This window comes from Manis javanica, chromosome 3, assembly GCF_040802235.1.
Source record: "Manis javanica isolate MJ-LG chromosome 3, MJ_LKY, whole genome shotgun sequence".
Taxonomy (NCBI): Eukaryota; Metazoa; Chordata; class Mammalia; order Pholidota; family Manidae; genus Manis; species Manis javanica.
The window spans coordinates 165272754-165296974 of record NC_133158.1 but is presented as its reverse complement, the minus strand read 5'-3'; the positions used below and the strand labels follow the sequence as shown (position 1 = coordinate 165296974).

General features: G+C 35.0%; 1 protein-coding gene across 16 annotated transcripts in view; it reads left to right on the top strand.

The window, feature by feature from the left end:
- The window catches only part of TFDP2 (transcription factor Dp-2), a 150123-nt gene that overhangs the window by 55565 nt on the left and 70337 nt on the right, over nt 1-24221 (top strand). Inside the window, exon 5 of one of the 16 annotated variants that reach the window (XM_073232320.1) lies at nt 11488-11578. The exons of the other annotated variants lie outside the window; for them this stretch is intronic. The gene's annotated coding sequence lies outside the window, so the exon portion shown is untranslated. The remainder of the gene's footprint in view (nt 1-11487; nt 11579-24221) is intronic. 16 annotated transcript variants of the gene reach the window in all.

Sequence of the window (24221 nt, the reverse complement as noted above, 5' to 3'; positions counted from 1 at the left end):
TGTGTTACTTTTCCTTTCCAATTTGTATTTCTTTTTCTTTCCCGTTGGCACTGATTAGGACTTCCAGTTCAATGTTGAATAGAAATGGTAAGGGCAGATATCCTTGTCTCTTTCCTGATCTTAGGAAAAAAGCATCAAGTCTTTTATTATTAGGTGTAATGTTGGTTGTAAAGTTTTCATAGTTGCCCTCAATTTGGTTGAGTTAGCTTCCCTTCTGTTCTTAGTTTTCTGAATGTTTTGATCATGAATAGCTGTTGGATTTGTTAAATGTTCTGTTTGCATCTGTAGCAATGATCATTTAGCCCATGAATATGGTGAATTGCATTGATTTATTTTTACATATCACAAGATATTTGAATCCTCTAGGTAAATACCACTTAATTATGAGAGAAGCTTGTAAATTCTTCATTTGGAGAGTATTGTTGGTTAGAGCCTGTTTGGTACTATTTTAATCCTTTTTAATCCAGAGATGATTCTGGGATCCCTGAGTAGCAGCGGGGAACCAGCTGAGGTTAGAGTACATACTTCATAGAGAAACCAATTGTTTCAGATTTTTTAACATTTTTGAATAGATCTCACAATCTGGGAACAGGAATTAAGGAAGCATTTTGTGGGCAAGGCAGTAGCAACAGAAGGAATTCAGAGTTCTACCAAAAGTGTAACTGGCATGGCTCCCCATAGGGTAGTGCATTTGTTCAGGAAGGGAAGGCGAGAACTTCAGTTTCTTGATGAGAAAGGAGTTGGGAAGGGAGAAGGACAAGGAATTGGTGTTAGATATTATTTCAGTGTCCAAAATCTTAAAAATAGTATAGTTTAGATATTTTAGACCTCCATGTTTAACTAGAAGGGCTGCTAACATTTGCCTATATTCTTTTTTGGGGAGTTTTACTTCACAAATTTAAGTCCTGAAATATCTAGTAAGCTTTTGCTTTATATTATATTACTTTGAACAGTAGGTATAGGTGACATTTGGTTGTCATTTCTATAAAAATTATTTGGTAGACTTCTAAATCTGAGGTCATGTTAGGGTGAGTTTAGCCTCTCTTACTGTGCAAGGCTTAATAAGAGATTATATATTTTAATAAACACGTTGACTGGTTTTGGCTTTGCCTTCTGAATCTGGGTCTGGTTTCAGGATATTTAAAAATATCTTAATAATCTGAAAATAGACAACCATCCCATTCTACAAATAGTTTTATTGACCTGTTCATTCCAGTAGCTTGCTTTTCTTAAAGGACCTACATACACCATCTTATCCTCTCTCTCTCTCTCTCTTGTATTTTGATGATGTTTATCTACAAGTTGTTTTGTTTAAATAATAGTGTTTAGTTTGCCTTATAAAATAATTAAATACTAGAATTAATAAGAATTACTTTAGGAGTAAAATTTAAGGGGTTCTTGATTTAAAACAAAAAATAAAGGGAAAAAAGTGTTTTTGAGTAGACTGGTTACTACATCTTTTACCTTCCTGTTAACTGCTTTCACAATGTGTATTGTGGTTAGGTAGAATTACATAACTGCCCTGTGTTTTGATTGCATGTTATAGATTTATAAATAGTTTTGACAATGTAAATTTATACCTGAGCTGCGATAAAATGGCTTTTTTTTTCATTTTTTATATTCATTTTTATTCTTTGTTCTGATAGGTCCTGTAAGTTGCCTTATTATAAAGAGTAGGATGTCTCTATTTTGTATATTTCTTGAAATAACCAGTTATTGTTTCTTATGAAAGGGTTTTAAACTGATATTCTTCTTTTTGTAGGAAAGGATATCTGCAAGCTTGTTTATATATTATTTAGAAATGCATTGTCATTGAATCACCTTGTAGCTCGGAGTAGATTACTATTGAAATTAAAAGTCTTTCTTTATATGATTTCTTATTTGCTAAATATTTTGAAATTGGAGTTGATTTAATTTGAAAATGGAGTTGTTTTTATTTCCTATTCTAATATGGCCCTTTGCCTTCTCACATAAGAAAACCTTTCCATATCTTTAACTTTAGCTAGTCATCTTGCCTGCTCTTGGTAACAACTACTAGTTATGGTGGATTTCAGACACTTAGTACTAAGGGAAAAATTTTGGTTGCCAATTGGGATTTAGTTCTAAAATCAACCTCTTACATGTTTTCTTTTTTGAATTTCCTTATTTAAGCTTGTCTTGTTTATGACCAACATAAAATTTGCTTGGGTTGCCAAATCTAAAAGCAAAATACCCAAAAACATGCCATAAAGCTGTTTAACAGCTTTGTTGCCAACACAATGTCTTAAAAATTAAATCTAGCAATTTAAATCGTAAATGCTTATTATTCAGGAAAGATTAAATGGCCTATTCTAACATTTAAACTGGTTTCTCCTCTTCTTTGCAAATGAATTAGTAAGTAAGAATAGTAGGTAAAATATTCTTTTTAAAAGTTGTATATGTCTCTAAACACTAAACAGGAAAACGATTAAAAGTTGCTTAAAGTTTACTAACTATACTGTTACTTTAGGAGTTTTTTATTCATATAATGAAAATACGTTGTGTTTTGCTTCATGCTGTAAACTAAGTTTGTTGTATTTGACAAGACCCGGGTTTTGGAAACAGAAGCACAGCTTCAAATTTCAGCTTTGCAATTGGCTAAGTCAACAATTGATAACAGAAAATTTACTAAATCTTTGTATAATTTTCACATTTGTATTATGGGAGTAATAATACCTACCCCATAGGGGTTACATTTTCTCATTCAATACTCATGTGCAAAACTTTATGAGTAATACTTATCATATGGTAGGTGCTCAATAAAACACTAATTTTCTTCCATTTTACTTCCTCCATTCATTATTTGAGCCTTTCTTCATCATTGTGCTAACTATGTAGAAAATGTCTGCAAGTTTCTGATTACATTACTGAAAAAGATTAGCTTGACTACATTTAATTACAAGCTGTATTTCAAAGTAAAAGGAAGTTGATAGAAGAAGGTTTACTGGTAATACAAATGACTTCTTTCATTTTCTGTCTGTGAAACTAATTATATTTAGTTTGCTTATCATAGAATAGCTAGGATCTTTTTTTATTGTCCCTTTCTTCATTGACCTTCTTTTCATTCCCTTTCCTGAGACCATTTGGGACACATTAAGTATGAAAAACAGTTTAACTGACACTGCAGATACACCAATCACAGATCTAAAGGAAGTAGAGCTGAAGGTGAAAATATTTATCTGTCAATAAGGTCTTCAGTTTCCTAGATGGGCAATACTAATAGCTTCCAAAAGAATTATTTTATCTTTTTGTACTCTTTGATTAACAAAGACAGTGTTCTCTTAGTATGCCTGGAGGTTTAGAGAATGCTCTAGGCTAGTAGTTCTCAAACTGTTAGCAAGAGTAAGAATCACCTGGAAGGCACATTATAAAGATTGGTTCCAGAGATTCTGATTCAGTAGGTCTGGGGTCGGGTCTGAGAATTTGGATTTCTTACAAGTTCCTAAACTTGTAAGAGGCTGATGTTGCTAGCCCTGGACCACACTTTGAGAACTACTGCTCTTGAAGGGCATACAGAAGAGGTGTAATTAAGCAACAGGTAGGATCAGACTGATTTTCCTGTCAAAAGCTTTTTACTGAATTCAGAAAACTTCTTTTTAAATATCTTCTATGTGTCTAATACTGACATGTCATCAAGCTTGACATGTCTTAGACTTTGAGACCATGGATTTTTGCTTTACTGGGGGACTCTACCAGGTAACATGCACTTCTAAAAGAAAAGATTAATGAAGATAGGAGAAAAAGGTTATTAATTTTGTTGCTTTTTTAACCTATGTCCTCATGTCGTAGTATTTTATCTATTACTAATTTTAATGCAAAAACATTGGCTCCTATAGTGTTATCTTTGGGTATCTGTCCTAAGGAAGTACCTTTTGATGTGTGATTAATGCAGACAGAAATACTTATCATAACATTATTTGCATAGCAAAAAAGTAGGCCCTGCACAAAAGTGTATAACTAGGTGATTTTAAAGTAAATTCTGTATAAATGTATATGATGGCTAATTTCATAGTCAGATTTTGCTTATGTAGGTATGTTTTGATATAATTTAACAGCTCAAATTTAAAAAATTATACCTATTTTATGTCCTTAACTGTGTGAAATTTATAGAAAAATGAAATGTCAAATTATAAATAATCATTAGAAGATGAGGTTATGATTGATTTTGGTACTATCTGTTCTTTTCTATATTTCATAATGTATCCTTTATGGTTTATTACTTTTATAATGAAAATATTCATGTCATATATTTATATATAAGTTTTAGTTGAAATATATAGACAAAGTACACATATAAATGTACAGCTCAGTGAAGTTTTACAAACTAGTGCCTGTATCTAGAAGCAGAATATTACTAACATCCCAGAAGCATGCCTTGTGCTCCCTTTCAAGGGTAACTGTTACCTGACTTAAAACAGCATAGATTATTTTTGTCTGTTTTGAGTGCTTTATATATGAAATCATACAGTGTGACCAGCTTTTCTTGTTCACATTGTGTTTGTGAGATTCATCCATATTGTATGGAGTTGTAGTTGATCCTTTATCATTGCTATATAATATTCCATTGTGTGACTAAACCATGATTTATGTATTCATTCTATCAAATGCCATAAAGCACTTGGGTAGTTTTCAGTTTTGGAATCTTACAATTAGTGTTCTCATTAACATTCTGGTCCATGTCCTTAGGTGAACAAATGCATGCATTTCTTTCTGTAGGGCATATGACAAGAATTGGGATTGTTTGGTTAAGGTATACGTGTGCTCAGCTTTAGTAGCTACTTCCACATGACTTTTTCCAAAGTGGGGTACCAATTTACAATGTCACAAGCATTGTACAAAGATTCCCTGCTGCTCAAATCCTTGCCAATACTTGGTATTTTTTATCTCTTTCCTTATACTCTGTCTGGTGTAGTAGTAATGCATTATGGTTTTAATTTGCATTTCCCTGATATTTAATGAAGTGAAGAATCTTTTCCATATTTTTGGTTCTAAATTTTGGTAAAACATTGTAGTGTGTACTTCTGTATCAGATATATGTTAGCTTCATTCCAGGGAGCTGAATAACAAAAAAAAATTTTACTCACATTTTACACATTAAAAGATATTGTAATTTGAGCCAAGGTCATGGGTAAGGATCCTAGAAGTGGCATACATTTAATATTTAAAGTAAGACTGAAATGTTAATATAGTGTCGTGTGATATCTAATGACCTTTGGTTTGAGTCTGTCAAGTGTATTTTTTATTCAAGTGAATTTTATTTTCTTATTAACTGGAGTTATAAAATTGAAGATATCTGTGAAAATCTATATGCTAATGAACTGGATAACCTTAGAAGAAATGGAGAACTTTCTAGAAAAATACAACCATCCAAGACTGACCCAAGAAGTAACAGAAAATCTAAACAGACCAATTGCCAGCAGTGAAATTGAATCAGCAATCAAAAAACTATCCAAGAACAAAACCCTGGACCAGATGGATTCACCACTGAATTTTATCAGACATTTAGAGAAGACATAATACCCATTCTCCTTGAAGTATTCGAAAAAAGACAAGAGGAAGGAATACTTACAAACTCATTCTATGAAGCCAGCATCACTGTAATACCAAAGCCAGGCAAAGACACCACAAAAAAAGAAAACTACAGACCAGTATCCCTGATGAACATACATGCAAAAATACTCAACAAAATATTAGCAAACTGAATTCGAAAATACACCAAGAGGATCATACACCATGATCAAGTGGGATTCATCCCAGGGATGCAAGGATGGTACAACATTCAAAAGTCTATCAACATCATCCACTACATCAACAAAAAGAAGGACAAAAACACATGATCAGCTCCATAGATGCTGAAAAAGCATTCAACAAAATTCAATGTCCATTCATGATAAAAACTCTGAACAAAATGGGTATAGAGGGCAAGTACCTCAACATAATAAAGGCCATATATGACAAACCCACAGCCAATATCATACTTAACAATGAGAAGCTGAAAGCTTTTCCTCTAAGATCAGGAACAAGACAAGGATGCCCACTCTCTCGCTTCTATTCAACATAGTACTGGAGGTCCTAGCCACGGCAGTCAGACAACACAAAGAAATAAAAGGCTTCCAGATTGGTAAGGAAGAAGTCATCTGTCAGTGTTTGCAGATGACATGATATTGTACATAAAAAGCCCTAAAGAATCCACTCCAAAACTATGAGACCCAATATCTGAATTTAGCAAAGTTGCAGGATACAAAATTAATACACAGAAATCTGTGGCATTCCTATACACTAATAGTGAACTAGCAGAAAGAGAAATCAGGAAAAGAATTCCATTCACAATTGTATCAAAAAGAATAAAATACCTAGGAATAAACCTAATGAAGGAAAGACCTATACCCTGAAAACTACAAGACACTCAAGAGAAATTAAAGAGCTATATCAAACTAAAAAGCTTCTGTACAGCAAAGGACACCATCAGTAGAACAAAAAGGCATCCTATAGTATGGGAGAATATATTCATAAATGACACATCAGGTAAGGGGTTGACATCCACAATATACAAAGAGCTCACGCACCTCAACAAACAAAAAGCAAATGATCCAATTAAAAAGTGGGCAGAGGATCTGAACAGACACTTCTCCAAAGAAGAAATTCAAATGGCCAACAGATACATGAAAAGATGTTCCACATCGCTAATCATCAGAGAAATGCAAATTAAAGCCACAATGATATATCACCTTGCACCAGTTAGGATGACCACCATCCAAAAGACAAACAACAACAAATGTTGGCGAGGATGTGGAGAAAGGGGAACCTGCACTACTGGTGGGAATGTAAATTAGTTCAACCATTGTGGAAAGTTCCTAAAAAAAACTCAAAATAGAAATACCATTTGACCCAGGAATTCCACTTCTAGGAATTCAAGCTAAGAATGCAGCAGCCCAGTTTGAAAAAGACATATGCACCCATGTTTATCGCAGCACTATTTGCAATAGCTACTAAGTGTCCATCAGTAGGTGAATGGATAAAGAAGAGGTGATACATATATACAATGGAATATTATTCAGCCATAAGAAGAAAATAAATCCTACCATTTGCAACAACATGGATGGAGCTAGAGGGTATTCTGCTCAGTGAAATAAGCCAGGTGAAGAAAGACAAGTATCAAATGATTTCACTCATCTGTGGAGCATAAGAACAAAGCAAAAACTGAAGGAACAAAACATCAGCAGACTCACAGAACTCAAGAATGGACTAACAGTTACCAAAGTGAGAAGGATTGGGTAGGATAGGTGGGGAGGGAGGGATAAGGGGAAAAAGGGGCATTAAGATTAGCACACATAACGTAGGGGGTGGGCATAGGGAAGGCAGTATAGCACAGAGAAGACAAGTAGTGACCCTATAGCATCTTACTACGCTGATGGACAGTGACTGTAATGGAGTATGTGGTGGGGACTTGATTATGGGGGGAATCTAGTAACCACAATGTTGCTCATGTAATTTTATATTAATGATACCAAAATAAAATAAAAAATAAATAAAATTGAAGATATGTTCTCATATGAAGATCTTTCAGTAGAATGAGTTTAAATTTTTTGGCAGACAAGTAAGGGGATAGACTTTGTTAGCTATACTAATCAGGAACATTGCTAGACTCAAATGAAATAATATTTATACAGCACAACACAGATTTTTATATTATTTTTCATTCTTAACATCTTGATTTTCTTTCTGTGTTATGCACTAATAGCCTTATTCCTAACTCTACATGTGTAGTTCTCAGAATTTATTTCCTTCTTATTGTCAGAGTCTTTAGAACAAGATGGAAAGCATAATTAAAAAACTCCAGCAAAAACCCTCTACTTTGTTGGTATCTTAAGACTATATTGTAATGGCAGCCTCTGGAGACAAAGTGTAGCTTACTCTAGCACAATGCCAGACTCGTAGGGGCTCAATATCTATTTGTTGAGTAGATGCGACAATGACAAAATTCTGCTGCCAAGTTTTCTATTTTTGTTTTTTGGTGTTTTTTTTTAGTTTTCCCTTGTCTCCTCTCCTCCAATTTTAGATCTTAAGTTTAAAAATGGGCGTTTGTCTCTTAGAAGACAACATAGGCAAAAATCTCCTGAATATAAGCATGAGCAACTTCTTCCTGAATGCATCTCTTTGAGCAAGGGAAACAAAAGCAAAAATGAACACATGGGACTACATCAAACTAAAAAGTTTCTTTACAGCAAAGGACACCATCAACAGAACAAAAAGGCGTCCTACAGTATGGGAGAATATATTTGTAAATGACATATCTGACAAGGGGTCAACAGCCAAAATATGTAAAGAACTCAACACACCTCAACACCCAAAAAGCAAATAACCCTATTAAAAAATGGGCATAGAATATGAAGAGATAATTCTCCAAAGAAGAAATTCAGATGGCCAACAGACACATGAAAAGATGCTCCACATCACTAATCATCAGGAAATGCAAATTAAAACCACAATGAGATATCACCTCCCACCAGTAAGGGTGGCTAGCATCACAAAGATTAAGAACAGCAAATGCTGGCGAGGTTGCAGAGAAAGGGGAACCCTCCTACACTGCTGGTAGGAATGAAAGATAGTTCAACCATTCTGGAAAGCAATATGGAGGTTCCTCAAAAAACTAAAAATAGAAATACTGTTTGACCTGGGAATCCCACTCCTTGCAATTTACCCAAAGAATACAACTTCCCAGATTCAAAAAGGCATATGCATCCCTATGTTTATTGCAGCACTATTTACAATAGCCAAGACATGGAAGCAACCTAAGTGTCCATCAGTAGATGAATGGATAAAGAAGAGGTGGTACATATATACTATGGAATAATATTCAGCCATAAGAAAGAAACAAATCCTACCATTTGCAACAACATGGATGGAGCTGAAGGATATGCTCAGTGCCAGGTGGAGAAAGGCAAGTGCCAAATGATTTCCCTCATTTGTGGAGTATAACAACGAAGCAAAACTGAAGGAACAAAATGACAGCCAACTCACAGACTCCAAGAATGAACTAGTGGTTACCAAAGGGGAGGGGTGTGGGAGGGCGAGTGGGGAAGTAATTTTTAAATGAATTGGATATTTTAAAAGTAAAATGTTAAAAATACTCATTTACATAGAAATGTTTAGAAAACACAGGTTAGATCAGGATTTACTTAGATCAGTGAACTATACTATCCTGGAGATGTAAGACCTTTAAGGCAATATCCTTATCTCAGTTTCTGTGAAGGGAATTGGGAACCCTGTAAGAATATTGTGCCTTTTCCAGAACACAAGGAGAAAAGTGGCATCTGATATATCTGGGACACACAGATCTTGAAAGATTCCAACATAAACATACTAAGCTCAATTAGTATTGAACTGGCCTGGAGGAAAATATTTCCTAATAGCATGACTTCTGAGATGGTTGTTAGAAAACTTCACTAAAGCCATGGGGCTTGGTCCGGAGGCTGTGGTAAAAGAAAACTTCTAGCATCTCTGTGCAGCCTTGTTTAATTCTACAGTTATTACCCTACTCCCTTCCAACTCAGCCTGTATTTTTGGAAAATGGGGTAAATGCCTTTCTCTGAGATCTTTCTGTTCACAGGAGATACTTGGAATGTAATCACTTAAACTTAATCCATTAGAGTAAAATAATCTATGGAATTTGCAACAGTCAAATTGTTTCACCAGAGTACTCTTAGAAATTCTGGATTAGTTGATTAACCACAGTTCATAGCTCTTCAGTTGCACATTATCCTTAAGTTTCAGAAATTCCCTTCTGGATGGAGACTCAGAACAACCCACCCAGGAACAAATGACTTTCTTAGTTGGCAGAGCAATATCAATTCTTAGCACACATGAAATCATGCTGAGAACCACAGCTAATACAAGAAATGAACTTTTCTTCGCTCTGCTCATTTTCTCTATTATTTCACTTGTATTTCTGTTTTCACACAGTTCTCTCAAGTAATCAAACTGAACTCCAAGAAATATTTTTTGTTTTGCTTTTTAAAAAGATCTTACTCATATGGTCTCAGAAAGGATACTCTGTCCTGAAAAATCTTTTTGTTACCCTGTGTTCCATTCCATCTGAGTGGAAATACACCATTCAGATCCCCTGGTGGGAGGCATAACTGGGTGAGTCACAGCTGTGGCCCCTGGATCCAGCACCCACACTAATGGTGGCTGCTCTTGGCAGTGAATGAGCATGACGGGTCCTGACGTTAGGCCCTTCCTGCAGAATGCACATCTCCTCTAATGGACAGGCCATTACTTAACCTATTGCTGCATAACACACTACCCTAAAAACCTAACATTGTGAAACAGACATTTATTATCTCACATAGTTTCTGAGGGCCACGAGTGGCTTAGCTAGGTGGTTCTGCCTCAAGACTTCTCGTGTATTGTAGTCAAGCTGTTGGCAGGGCTGCTATCACCTGAGGGCTGGACTAAGTCTGGAAGGTCTTTCCAAGATGGCTCACTTAATGTGGTTTTTGGCAAGAGCCCTCAGTCCACACTAGCTACTGTTAGGTTTCAGATCTTTTCCACGTAGGTGTCTCCATAGGCCAGCAGCTAATATACATTTTCAGAGTCCAGATTTATTGGGAACAAGTAATAAGTCAATTTTCATCTCAGGTATCATTTCCTTTGAGGCACTTTTGAAAGCACCAGCCCTCCCTAGGGTTGCCTGATTTAGCAAATAAAAATAAAGGACAATATTTGGGATATACCTATACTAAAAAAGTATTCATTATTTGAAATTCACACTTAACTGATTGTTTTGTATCCCTGTTTCCACCCCCTGGGTTTAGTTTTCTTATCTGTCCCTTTGGCACTGCACTACATTTTAATTGTCTATTTATTTGTCAGTATCTTCCCACTAGGGTGAAACTTCCTATGGGTAGAAACTTTTTGTTCATTCTGTTCATTGTTATATCCCCAGTGCCAGGCACTGTTCTTGAACTTCATAAGTACTCAATAAATATGTGTGGGCTAGCCAAAGAATGAAAACACCTGGTCTTATAATTGCATGTATCATTTCTCCTCCTCCATCTTTTCTTCTTCATCATTGTCATGATAAATGTCAGGGGAATGCTAATGCAGAAAAGGACTAGGAATTCCAGGATTCAAAGCTGGAATGACTTAACATAGAAGCTTTAGTTTCCCCCTCTGGTAGCTGGAGGAATTAACTATTTCCTGCTTACCTTAGATATCTGCTTCCTGAATACCTTGGAAGAAAAACAAAATTGTTCTGTTTTAAGCCTACTGTTTTCTAGGAACTGTGCCAGCTTCAATAATTGGAAGCTGAGCTTTTTATATAGTGATAATAGGTTTTAAGTAGTGGTAAGGACATGGGATCAGAAACTCTGAGTTTGAATCTTACCCTTGTCACATACTAATAGTGACTGCTTGGGCAAATTACTAAACTGTTTCAGAATGACAATTTTCTCATCTCTAAAACAGGAATAATCTCATCTCTAGAACAGCCACCTCATAAAGGCTCTTGTGAAGATTAAATGATAAACCATGTGACCTTGCACGTTTTCGACACATGGTAGGTATACAGCAAATCACTCATGAATCTTCCTGACCCTGCCATTTTGTAATTCCTTGAGTGATTCTGACTTTTGATTTGTAGGTATTCATTCTGCCAATTATTGATTCTCAGCCAAGGACTTCTATCAGGTTTCAACCTGTGATTTCTATTTCATAAAAATGGATTTTAAGATAGAAACAACACATCAGTAGAGTAAAACTAACCTCTCTCTGTGCCAGTCTAAAAAGCTAATCTTATTCCCAGTGATAGAAGGATCAAAAATGAATGTTCCTATGATTGGTTATCTGCCACAACCCAGTTATCCCTATAATAACCTTTCTGATATTTCCTGCTTAAGACCCAGAGGAAGGTAAGGCTCATGAGACCCCGACTTTCTCAGTCTGTCATTCTTCTGAAAAATCAAGTTCAAGTGTAACTTTTGGCCCTTTGTTTCTCAGGAGGTTTCTGTCCTCATTGGCTTCACAGGCATTAGGATTGCTAGTCGTACCACCCCAGAGTGCCCAACACTGTCTTCCCTCACGTTACCCTAATGCTTTTCAGTTTAATATAAGGAAAGTGAGTCTCATAGATTAAATAGATTTACCACAGGTCCTCCATGCAGTCAGCTGGGATTTGAACCCACGTCTCCCATATTGCAACTCCATTGCAATGTGTATTACTACATTCTAGTTATTTGGTTGACTGAGAATTTTGGAGCTTGTATATTGATATACAAACGTGTTTTAGTATTGTGAATTGCAACTCAGAGATACACAGTAGCCCCTATGGCAGAAGGGTTCATAGTTGATTGAAGGAAACTAGATTCATAAGTTAAATAAAAAACAATGTAAGTGCCAATGATTCATATAACCAAGAAAATGCTACTGAAACTAGAATTGTTTTTAGCCATATATTTTATTAATACAATTTGTGTCTGGATTCTTGTACTTAGAATAATACTTTAGAGATATATTCATGTTGTGTGTACCAGACTATGTTTTATTATTGACTAGTATTCCGTTGTATGGATGTAGCAGTTTTTTTTTTATCATTTATGTTCCTTCCAGTTGTAGACTAATGAATATAGATGCTATGAACATTCAAATACAAGCTTACGTGTTGCTGTAAGTTTTCATTTCTCTAAGGTAAATTCCTAGGAGTGGAATTGCTGGGTCATATGTTAAGTATATGTTTACCTTTATAAGAAATCACCAAACATGTTTCCCAAGTGTTGGCAAATTGGTATTCCCATCAGCAAGGCATATATGTTCCTTGCTAGCTCTTGGTATGGCCAGTCTTTTCATTTTGGCTGTTCAGGTGGGTTTGTACAGTGTTGCAGTGTAATCTGAATTTGCATTTTTCAAATGACTAATGATGTGCATCATTTCATGTGCTTATTTGTCATCAGCATATCTTTTTTGATGAAGCAACTCTTTAAATTTTTGTCCATTTTTTAATTGGGTTATCTTATTATTGTCTTATTCTGAATACAAGTCCTTTATTAGATAAATATTATCTCCCATCTGTAGCTTGCCTTTTTATTTTAACTGTAAATTTTGGAGAGTAAACACATTATATATTCTAATATGCAATTTATCAACTAAAAAAATAGTTTTGCTTCTTTATGTCTTAAGAAATCTTTGCCTAAGCCAAGATTTTAAGTTTTTTACCTATTTTTTTCCTCCCCATTTAATAATTTTTGCTTTTAAATTTAAATCTAAGTTTTGAGTTAAAATTTTTGTGTATGGACTGAAGTGAGGGGTGAGGGTAGTTTTCTTACATATGAATAACCACAGCACCGCTTATTGGAAGATTATGCTTTTGAATGGAATTCCTTTCTCCCTTTGTCAAATATCAATTGCTTATATAGTTGAGGATCTGTTGATCCTAGATTCTGTTCTGTCTCTTTGCTCTGCATGTCACTAGCACACTACTTGGTGTAGCTCAGTGGTTCTCAACAAACAGCGATTTTGCGCCTCCCCTTGCCCCCCTCCACAGTGGACATGTGGCAGTGTCTGGACACATTTTTGATGGTTGCAACTTGGAGAGGTGGAGGATTTGCCTCTGGTAGGAGGCAAGGATGCCACTAAACTTCCAGCAGTGCTCAGGGTAGTCCTCCGTCGTGAAGAATTGGCCAGTCCAAAATGCCAGTAGTATCAAGGTTGAGAAACTGTTGTAGCTGTATATTAAGTCTTGAAATCATTTAGTGTAAGTCCTTCAACTTTGTTCTTTCTTCAGAGTTGTTTTAGCTCTACTAGGTCTCTTGCATTTTTATAAAAATTGTAGAATCAGCTTATAAATTTCTACAGAAGTACCTGTTGAGATTTGATTGGGATTGCTTTGAGCCTATACATGGAAGTGGGAAGAATTGACATCTCAACAATATTAAATCTTCCAATTTATAAGCATGGTTTATCTGTCCATTAATTTAAGTCTAAAGTTCCTCTGAGCAAATTGTTTTCATTATACATAGTTTGTTAAATTTATCCCTAAGTATTTCATAATTTTGATGTTATTATCAATTATCTTTTTATTTCAACCTTTACTTTTTAATTGCTAGAATATAGAAATAATTGATTTTTGTATATTGACCTTGTTGTAGCCTTGCTAATAAACTACTAGTAAATTTTTATAGCTTCCATAGGATTTTCCACATAGACCAAGAATATGTTGTCAGTTTTCCTATTCCTTCCTTATTTTTGTGCCTTTTTTCCTTTTTCTTGACTGCTAAGACTCCGTCTTCACTGTTGAAGTAGTGAAAGTGGACATCATTGTCTTATTCCAGTCTTAGGGAAAAAGCATTCAGTTCTTACCATTAAGTGTCATCTTTAGCTGTAGGTTTTTTTGTAGTTGCCTTTTAGCACATAGAGGAAGTTTGTGTCTATTCCTTGTCTACTACGTTATTATTATAAATGGTTGTTAAATTTGGTCAAATACCTTACCTGTATGTATTAAGATGAAGATGTAGGTTTGCTTTTTTATTCTGTTGCTGCATGGTGAATTATACTGATTCATTTTCTGACATTAAACCAATATTGCATACACTGGGATAAATTTCATTTAGGCTTGATATATCAGACTTTTTGTATGTTCTTGGATTCAATTTGCTGAAATTTTATTTAGAATTTTTGAGGTATATTGGTCTGTAATTTACTTAAAATGTTTCAGTTTATTTTTTTTTGTTCCCTTTTGTTTATTTCTTTTTTTTCCTCAAAGTACCATTTGTTTCATCTCAGCATTTTCAAGGGATTAACTCTTTAAAAGAAGAGGTCAATTTACTTATTATAACAAGTCTGTTGTGTTTTGAGTGCTGTTGCCAGGAACTCTGCTAATAAGCTCTTTATGTTCATTATTTCATGTAGTCCCCATAACCTCCTTGTTAGATAAGTTCTATTATTACACCCATTTTAGAGATGAGAAAGCTGAGACTCAGAACAGTTAACTAACTTCCCCAAGTGGTAGAAACAGTTCACATCACATCTTTCAGATGAGAGGAGGTTGGTCTTCTAAACTCATTGCTCTGCATTCATGTCTTAATCAGGAGATTTTTTTATTAACATGGAACATTATTGACAAGACCAGAAAGAATGTAAGGCACTATACCTCTCCTCTAAGTAATCTCAGTCTACCTTGTTATGCTAACTGGTTTTAATAGTGTTTGTGTGCTTATTTTCAGTTAATTTTGAGAATGTCTTTGATAATTCGTGTATTTGCTCACCAGTTTTTCATGTGTATTTTATTGTGGTGGAACTTGAATATTTATAATTGGTTGCTACAATGCTTCACTTTAAACCTTACATCTGCTGGCAGTTTCTTGACATTGTTAACCTGGACTAGGGCTTCCTTGAGAGAAAGTAACATTTTCTTTTTTACTATGATGTTTTATATATGTTCAATAATATCAATAAGCATATTTCTGTTTATGTAAAATTGTTGTGTAGTTGAGAGTTAAGGGAGGCAAGACAAGATCTGAACTATTTCTTTCACTTATCTTCTGTTCTCAGGTTGAACATGTGCCAGATTATTGCAGGACCTTTTGGCCTCAGAATTCAACCTATGGGAAGCCTGGGTTTAGTTAGTAGCCAACTACTGGGACGCAACCGAATCTCCTGTTATCCCATAGTCATGGTGAAAATACAGAGAAGCAAAGTCACAAATAAAGTCAGAAACTAGAAATACAAATTAAAATATGCCAGATAGATTTTCTCTCGGTAAAAGTAGAAAGATCCCCAAGACAGAATAGCTGGAATAGGCAGGAAAGAGGTAGATTTTCTATGCATCTCTACTATATACCTACAACCTAAGGAAGTGGGATCTTTGCCAACCAGAAACTTGGCAGCTACCCACTGTGGTGTTGCAACTTTATCTGCATCATCCAGGGCTCTTTTTCTCCCCCCCCCCATCTCTCTTATCATTCACTCTCTTACTTCCCTTGGTGACCACAGTTCTGTAAAGGCAAGAGCAGAAGTGAACTGGTTATGGTGCATTTTCAGATGTGAACGAAGTAGTAGTAGGAAGCAACAGAGAGAGGAAAATCCATGGGGGTGGTATGCATTTTTTAAGGCCCTAATTCAAATAAACACAGAAATGAAGCCTTTTATTTTGGAAAATTTTAAATATTTACAAGAATAAAGAGAGTGGTTTAGTAACTGCTTTGTACCAGTTACCAGCTGAAACAACTCTTGGTTAGGCCCTTCTTTTGATAAGGGAGGTACTATATTCCATTTCAAAGTACCCAGGATTAAGTGCATTTAGTCACATACAACGTAAGGCAAAAGGAGTGGGAGAGTCTCTCCTAGTTCATGAGGGCCAGAGTAAGTCAGGGATCCTTAACCTAGAATCCATGAATTAACTTAAATCCATGACAGACTGAATTGGGAAGCAAAATTCTGTGCTCTCAAGATCCTCAAAGAGGTCATTAAAGTAGGTGAAAGCCATAATATTGTATGACTGCTTAAGACCAGAAATTTAATCTAAGAGTTATGTAAATCAATCTTTTCTCCAACTTAAGAACTGAAAATTAAAATCAAATAGTACCCAGGTGAACAGTAAAGGAGAGAGACCAATTAGAATTTATCCTTTTTCATGGCAAACACCAAACCTGGATGGTTTTTTCAATTCAAATAATGGACAGCATTTCTTTTTTTTAAGCCATCATGGGCTTATGAGAAAATTCTGAAAAATAAAAGAAGGGAATCTTAAAAGATACAAAGGAAAATTATATTTGAAAAAAAATGGAGACAGGAAATAAGATATTAGATGGTATTTACTTCTTAAAATTATTTAATGAATCTGAAGTACTATGAAAAAGACTTAGAAGGAAATCAACTCAGATAACAGCAGAAATTACAGTAAAAATAGCTAAATATTTATTGAGTACCAGATACTGTATTAAAACCCTTTGTGAATTAATTAGCTCATTTCCCTAAGATTATAAAACTAGTAAGGAGTAGGTCTCACATTTGAATCCAGGTAGACTGACTCCAGAACCCTGGAGCTAGAGGAACTAAGGATGATTACAAAGGAACTTGAATCATTCTTTGGTACTTTTCTGCATTTATAATTTTTTTCAAGTCTCAAAACTCATAAAGATGATGAAATCCAGTATACTATTAAAATCCACAATGAAGGAGTCAAAAAACGGGACTGAAAATCAAGAGTGAAAGGGTATCTCACCGCGACCCTCCTTACCCCAGAAGGACTCAGGAGACACGGGCCCACTCAGGAGATTTTATTATCTGAAGGAGAGAATGGCTGCCCCCAGAGAGAGGGAGCAGCAGCTCATGGGTGAGGAAGCATGTTTTTAAGAGTAGGGGTAGGGTGTGTTCTGCTTCGGTGATTGGATCTTAAGGAGTGGGGGTCTTAGCATGCCAGAATTTGCCTTCAAAGAGAAGTTGGAGAGTATCTTGCAAAGTGCAGCAGTGAAAAGGATCAAAAAGATGAAAATGATAATTCTGATAAAGACTCAGTATGTAGAGAAATAGTATTCCTGAATAAAGGAGAATAATAAATAGAAGAGAAGCAGTAATCAAAAGTAAAATGGAAGACAACATCCTTGAGCTTAAGACTTCAGTTTATAGTTCAAAGGATTTTAATAGTATATGGAGAATACTAGATATATCAGGTTGAAAATGTTGAGAATTAAAAGATCTACTTTAAGTATCCAGGCAAGGGATGGAGACTACAAAAAGATATAAGTAAGACTAGTCACATATTTTCTGTTCACTACTAAAAAGACAATTATTTACAGTATTTTTAGGAAAAAGGAAATGTCTTCAGTGTTATTAGCAAAGGACAGAAAATAAAGGAGATAATATTAAGGAGCAGCAAGAATAATACAGTGACAGAATTAAGGCTACTCTATCAGTGATTAAAATAGAAATGAATATATTAGCATGTAAGTTTTAAAGACCGAGACTAAGGTTGGGTAAAAAAAAAACAATAGCCAAGACTAACACTACCTGGTTTTGTACTTACTATAAAGCAACAGTAATCAATTCAGTATAGGATTAGTAAAAGAATAGATATATAGATTAGTGGAGCAAAATAGCCCAGAAATGACCTACAAAAATGTAGGCAACTGATCTTTCACAAAGGATGAAACTCAGTGGAGAAAAGGATTGTCTTTTCAACAAGTGAAGTTGGAAGAATTGAAGTCCATATGCAAAAAAAATGAATGTAGACAGACTGTATACCTTTCACATAAATTAACTCAAAATGGATAACAGGCTTAAATGTAAAACAAAAAGACAAACTTTTAGAAGAAAAATAGAAAATCTAGGTAGGAATTGGCAATGATTTTTTAGATAGAACAGCAAAACATGTATTTATTTGATAAAGGACTTTGTCAAGTTAGCCAACTGCAAAATTAAAGAGCAGTGCAGAAAAGGCTGCCCTTACTTCTGATACCATTTGCATGTTCAAGGGTCTCCAACACCCACCCTTAGGTTTGATAATTCTCTCAAAGGACAGAGAATTCATTAAAAGCTGTGTTAAGTCCAGGGAAAGGAAATCCTGGGGCAAAATAACTCTAAAAACTGAAATCAATCAAAGGGAGAAATAAAATTTAAAACCCATTTATTGCTTACAAAGTGCAGTCCAGGCCCTTCTCTCTTTCCTGCTCTGGCAGAAGCAAAACCGGCCGCCCCCTCACCTCTCAGGTACAGATAAATCCTCTATTGCCCAGGTAATTACCCATTGATATGGAGATGAACTTCTCTCCACCCCTGAAGAATGATGCAGGTGCACTAAAGCCATACTTCTCTCCACCCTTGAGCGCCTGTTGATATGCAGATGTACTAAAGCCAGGCGAGATATTCTGGAAATGTTACAATTTTACCCACAAGTTGTTACACTCAAAGTCATGGTGTATTAGTTGAAGGATACAGATTAAAATCTGTCCAGCAAAAGCCACATAGGGTGGAGTCTAGAAAAATACCTAATGTGGAGTATCTGGTTGTCTTCTCCACATGGAGACATGCACAGCATTATTTTACCAGTATTGATGTCTGAGGGCTTGCATGGAGTATTGTCAACCACAGAAGCTCACATGAGCTTTGGTGTCTAAAATATTTATTGGGGTTTGATCATGTAAGTGTGACCAGTTATCATGTGGCTGATTTAAGTCTCCATTTCCTCAAGAGGTCTAGCTGATAGACATGACCCAAACATCCCACCCTAAGACTCATTGTTGATAGAACTCAAAGCCTCCACCCAAAATCATATTGTTACTATCTGGTTGGCCTGGTGTCCCCAGTTAAACAAAGACACTTTAATCAGGCAAGACATTACAAGTGTTTAGAGATTACCTCCCAAGAGCTAAGGGCAAAAAGCCAAACCTTTCATTTGGTAAATTTAAATTCTTTACTACCTAGACTTGTATCCAACATATAAAAAGAACTCAAAATAAAACAAACAGCCCAGTTAGAAAGTGGGGAAAGGTATGAACAGACACCTCAGCAAAGAATGTATATGGAAGGCAAATAAGAATATGACAAGATACTTAATATTGTTTGTCATTAGGGAATTGTAAATTAAAACAACAGTGAAAGAGCATGTGGGTAAAATTGTAATATTTCCAGAATATGTCGCCTGGCTTTAGGGCATCCTCAGGGGTAGAGATAAGTATGGCTTTAGTACATCTGCATATCAATAGGCATTCCTCAGGGGGTGGAGAGAAGTTCATCTCCATATCAATGGGTAATTACCTGGGCAAGGGAGGTCTTATCTGAACCTGAGAGGTTAAGGGGAAGTCTGGTTGGCTTCTGCTGATCAGGAGAGAGAAACAGCCACGGACTGCACTTTGTAAGCAATAAAAGGGTTTTAAACTTTATTTCTCCCTTTGACTGATTTTGGTTTTAGAGGTATTTTGCCCCAGGATTTCCTCTCCCCTGAGTTACAGAGCATTACACACCTTTTAGAATGGCTACAATCCAAAAAGGTGATGATAATCCAAGTTGTTGACACGGATGCAGAGCTACAGGGACTCTTCTTACTCATTGTTAATGGGAATGCAAAACGATGCAGGCACTTTGGAAGATAGTTTGGTAGTTCCTTACAAAGCTAACCAGTCTTCTGGAAGTCCTTCTGCTCCCATTATCCTTTATATAGTATACTTATGTGATTGATCTCCCATATATAACCAATTTCCCATCTCTGCCACCCCCTTAAGTGAATGCCTTCTTTACATTACTTCAGCTCAGACACTGGGTGCATTACAAATAGAGAATACCCTTTCTCAGACACTCACGGAACATTTATGGACAGTAACCAGACTAGAAAATGGAATAATCTCAATATAGTCTACAAAGCAGATTTGACAGGCCATTCATTATATTTGGCCACAGTGCAATAAAATTTGAAATATACAAAGTTCAGCTGGCATTTCTTTTTCCAGGTAGTTACGAAAGCAGAAATCTGAACTAATGAATATTAAAAATTACCAAAAAAAATTATAATTTTGCATATTCACACATACACATATATATGGGTTGCAGCCAAAGTTGTATATATGTTTTTATTATTATAAAATGGAATGAAACAATGAATTCACCTCCCAAAGCTGGGAAAGGAATAGCAAGAGGAGAAATATAATAATAAAAAAATTTGAACAGAACCAAAGATAGAAAAGTAGTAAAACTGAAAAATCCATGTAGATTTGCCATAATAAACTCTAGGAAGTCATTTAACAAAAATGTTAGAATATTAGGAATACTAGAGGATCTTTTTAAATATAGAAATTAAAAAAGCCAGGTTACCACAGAGCAGTTATGTTAAGGGATTTGAAATATAAATTACCAAAATTGATTTTTTTAAAGTAGAAAACTTGTAAAACCTAATACATTGGAATAAATAAAAAGTCCAAAAATCACTTTAAAAAGGACTCTACTCCTGACAGTTTTATGGGCAAGCCTTGTCCTATTTCTGTGAACAGATAATCCAGGCAATAAAACATGAAGAGTATAAAACCCCAAGACATGAAACAAAACTGATTTAACTCAGATAATAAAATTTAACAGTACAGAAACTTATAAACCAATCACACGACTATAGAAGCAAAGCCCCCAAGTATTAGCAAATAAAATTAACATTATATTAAGAGAACTATATATTCTGAACCAAGTAGAATTTGTGTCAAGAAAGTAAGGATGGTTGATTTATCAAGAAATTACTAATAATACATTTTCTAGGTAGGTAGACTAAAGAGGAAGCATTTTTTTTTGTCTGAAATAGTTTTCAGGCTAGATTCTTTAAATTTTTGGTCATTTAAAAAATATCTCTATGAACTAGGAATTAAAATATTTTTAAATAAATTTCTTTAAAGTCTATCTTTAAGTTATTAGCCAATACCACATTTAATGAATTTACATTAGAAACAGACATCCCAGTTTAAACAGGAGTCCACTGGCACCAGTATTATTTATTTGATTTTCTGTTCTGTTTGTTTTTAAATCAAATTTATTGAAGTGTAATCTACATGCAATAAAGTTTACTCTTTTTTCTTGTTTTTGTATGTTGTATATTTTGTGCCCTGGTATCTTGTTAATGGATTCGTTTATTTAAAATTTATTACTTTTAATAGGTTTTTGTATAGATTATTTTGGATTATCTGTACCACCCAGCATTCCTTGGATAGACACAAACAGAAAATTGGGGGTTTTCCAGAATTCTTTGTTACTGACTTCTTTTTTATCTGTTGCTGGATTAAGTTTGCTAACATTAAGGATTTTTTTTTTATGGGGGTAAAATAAATGTAACAAAATTTTCTATTTTAACCATTTTCAAGCATATAATTTGTTGGCTTTAAGTACATTCACATTATTATGCAGCCATCACCACTATTCATCTCCAGAATTTTTTCATCATCCCCAAATGAAACTCTGTATACATTAAATAATAATTCCCCATTCCCCCTCCTCCAGCCACTGGTAACAATTGTTCTGATTCTGTCCTGCAAATTTGATTATTCTGGCTTCCTTATGTAAGGGGAGATAGAGATTATTTATCCTTTTGTGTCTGGTTTATTGCACTTAGTATAAAGTTTCAGTTTTATGTGTGTTGTATCATGTATCAGAATTTCATTCCTTTTTAGGACTTGTTAAGGTTTTTTGCTACTGTGTTCATGAAGGATAGTGGTTTGGAATGTTCTTATAATTTCTTTGATTTTGCTATTAGGGTAGTGCTGGCCTTATCAAATGAATTGCAAAGTGTTTATTACTGTTCTGTTTTCTGGGAGAATTTGTATAGTGTTTTTCCATAAATTTTTGATAGAAATTGCCAGTGATGACATCTCTACCTGGAGTTTTCTTCATGAGGAGGTTTTAAAAACTGAATTCTACTTGTATAATAGCTATGGGACTATTCAGGTTGTTTTTCCTTGAGTGAGCTCTGGTAGTTTATATCTTTCAATGAATTTAAAAATGTGTTGTTTAATTTTTAAATATTGGTGATTTTTCCAGAATTCTTTTTTTTTTTTTACTTCTAACTCAATTCTGTTGTCTTCAGAAAACACCCTTTGGGGATAATGTAAATTATTTTGCATTTTTGAAGTTTGCTTCAAGATCTATTGTGTTATCTAAATGTTCCAAGTACACAGAAAAATTTGGATTTTGCTGATACTGAGTGGAGTGTTCTGTAAATATCAATAATGTCAAGTTGACACCAGTGTTATTCAGATTTTCTATATCCTTACTGTCTGCTTGTTCTTTTGATTACTAAGAAAGAATCTTGGTCTCCAGTTATGATGTTTTCTATTTTTACCTTTGAGTTCTGTCAATTTTTCCTGCATATATTTTGAAACTTGTTGACTACATGCACATTTAGGATTGTCAGTGTGTTACTGTGTCTGATTGTGGTGTTTTCTTCCATCATTATGTAGTACCCATCTTCATCTCTGGTAGCATTTCTTATTCTGGGAATCTCTGGGTTTTAATTAGTGTCACCAGATAATTTAAATATAATATAATCATTGATATGGCAGGATTTAAATCTGCCTTACTGCTAGTTTTTTTCTGTATGTGCCATCTGTTCTCTGTTCCTTTTCTTTCTTTTTATTGACTTACTTTGGATAAGTTGAGCTTTTTTTGCAATTTCATTTTGTTTCTGTTTTACCTTTGCTTATTTGTTATTATACCTCCTTTTAAGTTTTTATTTTTACTGTTTGCTGTAAGGTTTATCTTTAAGGATCAGTCTACTTTCAAAGAATATTATACTTCCATTTCCTCTCTTTTTTCTTATTGTTGGCATATATTTTATGTTTATATAATTATAAACCCTATAATACATTGTTAGTGTTTTGGTTTAGACTCTCAATTATCTTGCAAAGTGGTTAAAGTTTAAAGGTAGGGAAACTACCTTTTTCTCCCAGTCTAATAATGAGAAAGTTGAAATAGTTATTTTAAAGCCCCTGCCTAAATTTCAACATTTGGGTCATATGAGTCTGTTTCCATTGATTGATTTATGTCTTGAAAAGGGTTTGTTTTCCTTTTGGGTGTATCTTATAATTGTAATTTAATACCAGACATCTTGTATAGAAGAACAGTAAAGATTAAACAGTATTTATACCTAAAAATAGGCACACTTCTTCTGTTAGGCTGCTTATATGTGGCACTGAGTATGTCCGTGAGCACTTGAGCTGGGCTTGGGTTTTGGTGTTGCTTTGGTGATGCTCAGTGTACCTCAGGGAAAGAGGCTGAACCTCTAGGAAGCGTCTTGGTCTTGGGAAAGGGGACAGGATTCTGAATATTGCAGGCTGGTGGTCACTAGAGTTTGTGTTAGGGCCAGACCTATTGTAGTCCTGTATGATTCCTATGAGCATAGGGTGGGGGTTAAGTTTTTATGAAAACAAGAAAACGACTCTCTTTTAAAGTGCAGTTTAACGAGAATCATCTTACTTAGTCACAGGCAGCACTGCTTATGTGTATCTCTTAGGTAATACAATAAGGGAGCAAAATATTCATCTTTATTCAGAATATGGCCAAACTTGAAGCTTTGCTATTTCACAGACCGCCAGTGCTTCTGCAGGGAGGAAGTTGATATGTGCCTAGTGGAGGCAGCATTACTCAGAAATCCTACTGAGAATGAGCTTTCAATGAGGCCATGTAAGGCAAGACTGTGTTTCTCTGGCTTAGATGCACACTGAAATCACCTCAGAACTTTGGAA